The 5,793-nt window shown below is 35.0% G+C and overlaps 1 pseudogene; it reads left to right on the top strand.

The window, feature by feature from the left end:
- The first annotated feature begins 5,092 nt into the window (after window positions 1-5,092).
- LOC129515670 (40S ribosomal protein S25-like) lies at window positions 5,093-5,473 on the top strand (annotated as a pseudogene).
- Window positions 5,474-5,793: the final 320 nt, after the last annotated feature.

The following is a 5,793-nucleotide window of genomic DNA, read 5'->3' as shown; positions in this document are numbered from 1 at the left end:
ATCCTATAATATGCATATGTGAATTTAGCAAATAGAATTCTACAGTAGAATAAATGAAGTTAAACAGTCTTTTTCAATGATATATATATAGTAAAAGTCCTTATGGACGAGCACTGAAAAAGTCTTTAAGATGTGCTATATTATGTGATGCTTTTCAAACTTATTTAACCACCTCATTTGAGATACATGGTTGAACTGATGCTCAGCAGAACATACACCCTCTAGTTAAAAAAAAAAAAATTGTAATACTATCTCAAGGGGAGCTATTGACTAAATTTTGAGCTTAGATATATGGAAAAGAGAATATCCTACTTGCTTCCAAGATAAGAAAAATTTTGAAATTAGAGATACTATTTAGCACAGCATTAAGTACTGTGGATATAACTATGAGTCAATCAGACACAAATCCAGCCCACATGAAGAAGGTGAGGTATACAAAGAGAAAAAAAAATCTTGCAAACAAATGTAAAATTATAACTGTTGCTATAATAAGTGTTATAAAAAACTACTTATCCTATAAAATAATCTATGATCCAATGCAGAGAAAATTATGTTTGAGCTCAGAATTAAAGAATGAAGGAGAGAAAACCAAGTGAACTAAGTGTTACAAGAACATTAGTGCACATTTGTGCACATTGTGCACAAATTTGCACCCCTGTGCAAAGCCCTGGGGTGAGAGGGAACCTAAGTTCTTATAAGGCAACTGGAAAGAATAAAGGAAGATATTATATGAAATAAAGCTAACGAAGTAGGTAGAGACCAGACCTTGTGGCCCATTATAAGTCATGTAAAGATCTTTAGGGAAGGTCAACTAAAGAATTTGGAGTAGAGAGAACGGCATAGTATTTTTATTTAGAAATAGTCAATTTGTCTAGAGATAAGAGGATATGACAAATTAAATAACACTAGACATTGTGAAGTCACCTGCTGTAGTGCAGAAAAGAGATAATGCTCTATGAAAAGCAAGATGTAATATAGAATTTGAGTAAGTAGTGATAGAGTAGAGCAATATTTGAGAGGTAAAATTTATTGGATTTAGTAGAGGTTTATAATTGGATGGTGAGGTAGATCATCTCAAAGATAATTCCCAGGTTCTGATTTGCAAAAGGAATTTGTTGTGGTAAGAAAAAAACAAAATATACACACACATGCATGCATACCTATTCACAAAGATAAATGAATGAATGAATGAATGAATGAATGAATGAATGAGAGATGGCATCATCATGGGAGAATAAGAATTTTCTACTATCTTCCCCTAAAATAACTCTGGTTTAAACAATTACTCATGGTTAACAGATCCTCTGTGGAATTCCAGGAGTCAAGTGGAGAAGTTCTAGCAAACTACTGGAGCAGAGAAAATCTGAAATTGAATGTATTAAGAAGGGTAAGTGGAACAGTTTCATGTTATCCACATCATCCCTCCTCAATGTGGCACAGCTCAGTGTCTAAAGAGACTTTTTTGGCCAGTTACTCCTTCCACTAGGGAAACTGAGAGCAGGTGAATAAGCACCAGCCTTCTCCAGCTGTGCAGAATTCTGCCAGAGATCCACTTCTTTCTTGCCCTGATCCAGAATACTTAGGTGGGCTTCAAGACTGAGGAATGTGGAGCAGTTGTGAAAGTGGAACTGAAGAAACATGAATCCTATTTACTACATTGCAGACTCCATAAAGAAGCTCACCCGTGAGCCATAGGAATGCCTCACCTGTAGATCCTCCAAATGGCCCACAGACAACATACCTTACCCTGTGGTGAGCTCCCTGTGTGAGCTCTCCATGGGAGAGGGAGTGAACTGTGACAGAGTTAATGAGTATTCATAGGATCATAATAATTTCCTAGTAACTGAACACAAAGAAAGAAAGAAAAAAAACAAAGATGAAAATCTACAATTTACCTTATAAAGAATTCAAAGTAACTGTTTTAAAGAAGCTAAGTAAGCTACAGGAAAATAAATAATTAATAAATAATTAATAAATAAATAGTTAAATAAACAATTCAATTAAATTAGAAAAACAGTCCGTAACAAAATTACAAGACACAGAAATCATATAAAAGAGCCCAAAAGAAATTCTGGAGCTGAAGGATACAATGAATGAAATGAAAAATATAACAAAGAGCATCAACAGCCGATGCATTAAACAGAATAAAGGATATAAAGTGGAAGGCAGGACTTGTTAAATTATCCAGTCACAGGAGAACAAAGGAAAAAGAATGGGGAAAACCTACATGAATTATAGTATATCATTAAGAGAAACAATCTATTCATTACTGCAGTCTCAGAAGCCAGATAGAGACAGAGAAAGGAAGAGAAAACTTATTTAAAGGAAAAATATGGCTGAGAACTCCCCAAACTAGTGGAGACATTTGGACACTCAAGTTCATAAAACAGGTCACCCAAAAAATAAAACAGAAAATTATTTCCTGGAAACTTATTATAATAATATTGTCTAAAATCAAGGACATAATTTTAAAAATAAGAAAAGAAAATATCACATACATGCGAACCCCTAAAAGATTATATTTGGATAATATAATCAAAGTTGTGGTGGGGAGGAACAGTCTACCAACAATACTTTACCCAGTAAAGTCTCTCAGAAATGAAGATAAGACAGGTTGTCCCAAACAAATAAAAGTAGGGATATATCAGCATCACTAACCTGGCTTACAAGAAAAGCCATAAGGAGTTCTTCAAGAAGAAATCAAAGGAAGCTTATTTGTAACATTAAAGCATATTAAATATACAATACACTGGTAAAGATAGGTATATAGTGAAATTAAGCATCAGAACACTCTAATAATGTAATAAGGAGGTATGTTGTTAATAACTTAATTCTAGTATAAAAGTTAAAAGGCAGAAGTATTAAAAATAGCCATATAATTTGTTAAAGGATACACAGTATAAGAATTGTGACATCAAAAATATAATATGTGGAAAGAAAAACAGTAAGATTTTGTATGCAATTAAAGTGGTTATTAGGGCAAAATAGGCTGTTATATCGATAAGGTGCTTTATGTTAGACTCATGGTAACTACAAAGCAAAAACCTATGGTAGATATGCAAAATATACAAAGAAGAAAATCAATACAATTGTGGAAAATTATCAATTCACAGAGGAAGACACTAAGAAAGAAGGAAAGGAATAATGGAACTACAAGATACCCAAAACTAAGTAGTAAGACAGTATTAGTAAGTCCTTACCTATGAATAATTACTTAAATGTGCATAGACTGAATTCTCCATCTAAAGTCATTAGGTGGTTAAGTGGATCCAAAAACAAGACCCAACTATATGCTGCCTACAAAATACTCACTTCAGCTTTAAGGACACATGAAGACTGAGAGTAAGGGATAGAAAAAGATATTCCATGCAAGGAAAAACCAAAAGAGAGCAGAGGTAGCTAAACTTTACATATCAGAAAAAAAAAAAAAAAAAAACAGACTTTAACACAAAGCTCTAATGAGACAAAGATTATTTTTTTTAATTTTTTTTTAATTTTTATTTATTTATGATAGTCACACACAGAGAGAGAGAGAGGCAGAGACACAGGCAGAGGGAGAAGCAGGCTCCATGCACCGGGAGCCCGACGTGGGATTCAATCCCGGGTCTCCAGGATCGCGCCCTGGGCCAAAGGCAGGCGCCAAACCGCTGTGCCACCCAGGGATCCCGAGACAAAGATTATTATACGATGATGAAGGGGTCAGTTTATCAAGAGGATATACAATCACAAATATACATGCACACAACTTTGAAGCTCCTAAATACATTAAAAGCATATACGAAGAGATCTGAAAGGGGAAGTAGACAACACAATAACAGTAAAGGATGTCAATATAGCATTTTCAACAAAAGGCAAGTAGTCCAGGGGATCCCTGGGTGGCTCAAAGGTTTAGCACCTGCCTTCAGCCCAGGGCATGATCCTGGAGTCCTGGGATCGAGTCCCACATTGGGTTCCCTGCATGGAGCCTGCTTCTCCTTCTGGCTGTGTCTCTGCCTCTCTCTCTCTATGTCCTTCATGAATAAATAAAATATTTTTTTTTTAAAAAGGCAAGTAATCGGGATCCCTGGGTGGCGCAGCGGTTTGGCGCCTGCCTTTGGCCCAGGGCGCGATCCTGGGGACCCGGGATCGAGTCCCACGTCGGGCTCCCGGTGCATGGAGCCTGCTTCTCCCTCTGCCTGTGTCTCTGCCTCTCTCTCTCTCTGTGTGACTATCGTAAATAAAAAAAAAAAAAAAATTTAAAAAAAAAATAAATAAATAAAAAGGCAAGTAATCCAGACAGAAAATGAATAGGGAAACTTTGGACTTGAATTATGATTAAGCCAAATGGACCTACCAGACATATACAGAAATTCCATCCAACAGCAAGAGAATACACATTCACCTCAATTGTACATGAAACATTATCCAGAATAGATCATATGTTATGTCACAAAATAAGTTATAGAAAATATAATAACAACTTTATCTTACAATAGTATGAAACTAGACATCAGTAACAGGACAATTTTAAAAATTACAAATATGTGGAAAAAGTCAAAGATGAATAGGGAAAATGTCTTGAAACAAACAAAAGTGGAACATAACATGCCACAACTTACAGAATGCAGCAAAAATAGTTTAAGAGGGAATTTCACACAGATAAGTGTCTATATTAAGAAAAAAGAAAGATCTCAAATAGACAACTCAACATTATACCTCAAGGAACTAGAAAAATCATGATAAACTAAGTTCAATTTAGCAGAAGGAAGGAAATAATAATGATCAGAGCAGAAACAAATGAAATAGAGACCATAAAACCAATATAGAAAATATCAATGAAACTAAGACCTGATTTTTGAAAAAATAAGCAAATACTGGCAAACCTTTATCTAGACTCAGGAGAGAAAGAAGATTCAAATAAATAAAATGAGGCATGTTAATCAAAATCATGTTAATCAAATAAATGAGGCATAAAAGATGATTGTATATAATCAAATAAAAATGAGAGAGAAAGAGTATCAATTTCGGTACTACAAAAATTGAAGGATAGCTTTTTGTCTGACATCTTAGAGAGGCTGCAGAGGTGGGCGCTGATTAATCTCCTAGCTTTGTAATGCCACTCAAGGATGACAAGAAAAAGAAAGATGCTGGAAAGACAGCCAAAAAAAAAAAAGATAGAGACCCAGTGAACAAATCTGGGGCAATCCCAAAAAGAAAAAGTGGTCCAAAGGCAAAGTTCGGCACAAGCTCCATAACCTGGTCTTCTTTGACAAAGCAACATGTGACAAACTCGGTGAGGAAGTTCCCAACTATAAGCTTATAACTCCAGCTATTGTCTCTGAGACAGAAGATTTGAGGTTCCCTGGCCAGGGCAGTCCTTCAGGATCTCCCTAGTAAAGGAATTATTATACTGGTTTCAGAGCACAGAGCTCAAGTAATATACACCAGAAAAATGAAGGGTGGAGATCTCCCAGCTGATAGTGAAGATGCATGAACAGATCCCATCAACTGTACATTTTATAAAATGAAAAATAAAACAATATTTATTAAATAAAAAAATTCAAAGGCTGGTAAGAGACAACTATGAACAATTATACGCAAAAAATTGGATAACCTAGTAGAAATGGATGAAGACTTCAATATATATGAGGTCCCAGGAGTGAAGGATGAAGAAACAGAAAATCTGAACAGATTAATTAAGACTGAAATTGAAGCATTAATCAAAAATCTCCCAACAAAGAAAAGTTTAGGATCAGATGGTTTTACAGGTGAACTCTACCAAATATTTAAAGAATGAACAGCAATATTTCTTAA

Source organism: Nyctereutes procyonoides, unplaced genomic scaffold, assembly GCF_905146905.1.
Source record: "Nyctereutes procyonoides isolate TBG_1078 unplaced genomic scaffold, NYPRO_anot_genome, whole genome shotgun sequence".
Taxonomy (NCBI): Eukaryota; Metazoa; Chordata; class Mammalia; order Carnivora; family Canidae; genus Nyctereutes; species Nyctereutes procyonoides.
The sequence above is the reverse complement of the archived record's forward strand: the minus strand, read 5'-3'. Positions and strand labels throughout refer to the sequence as shown.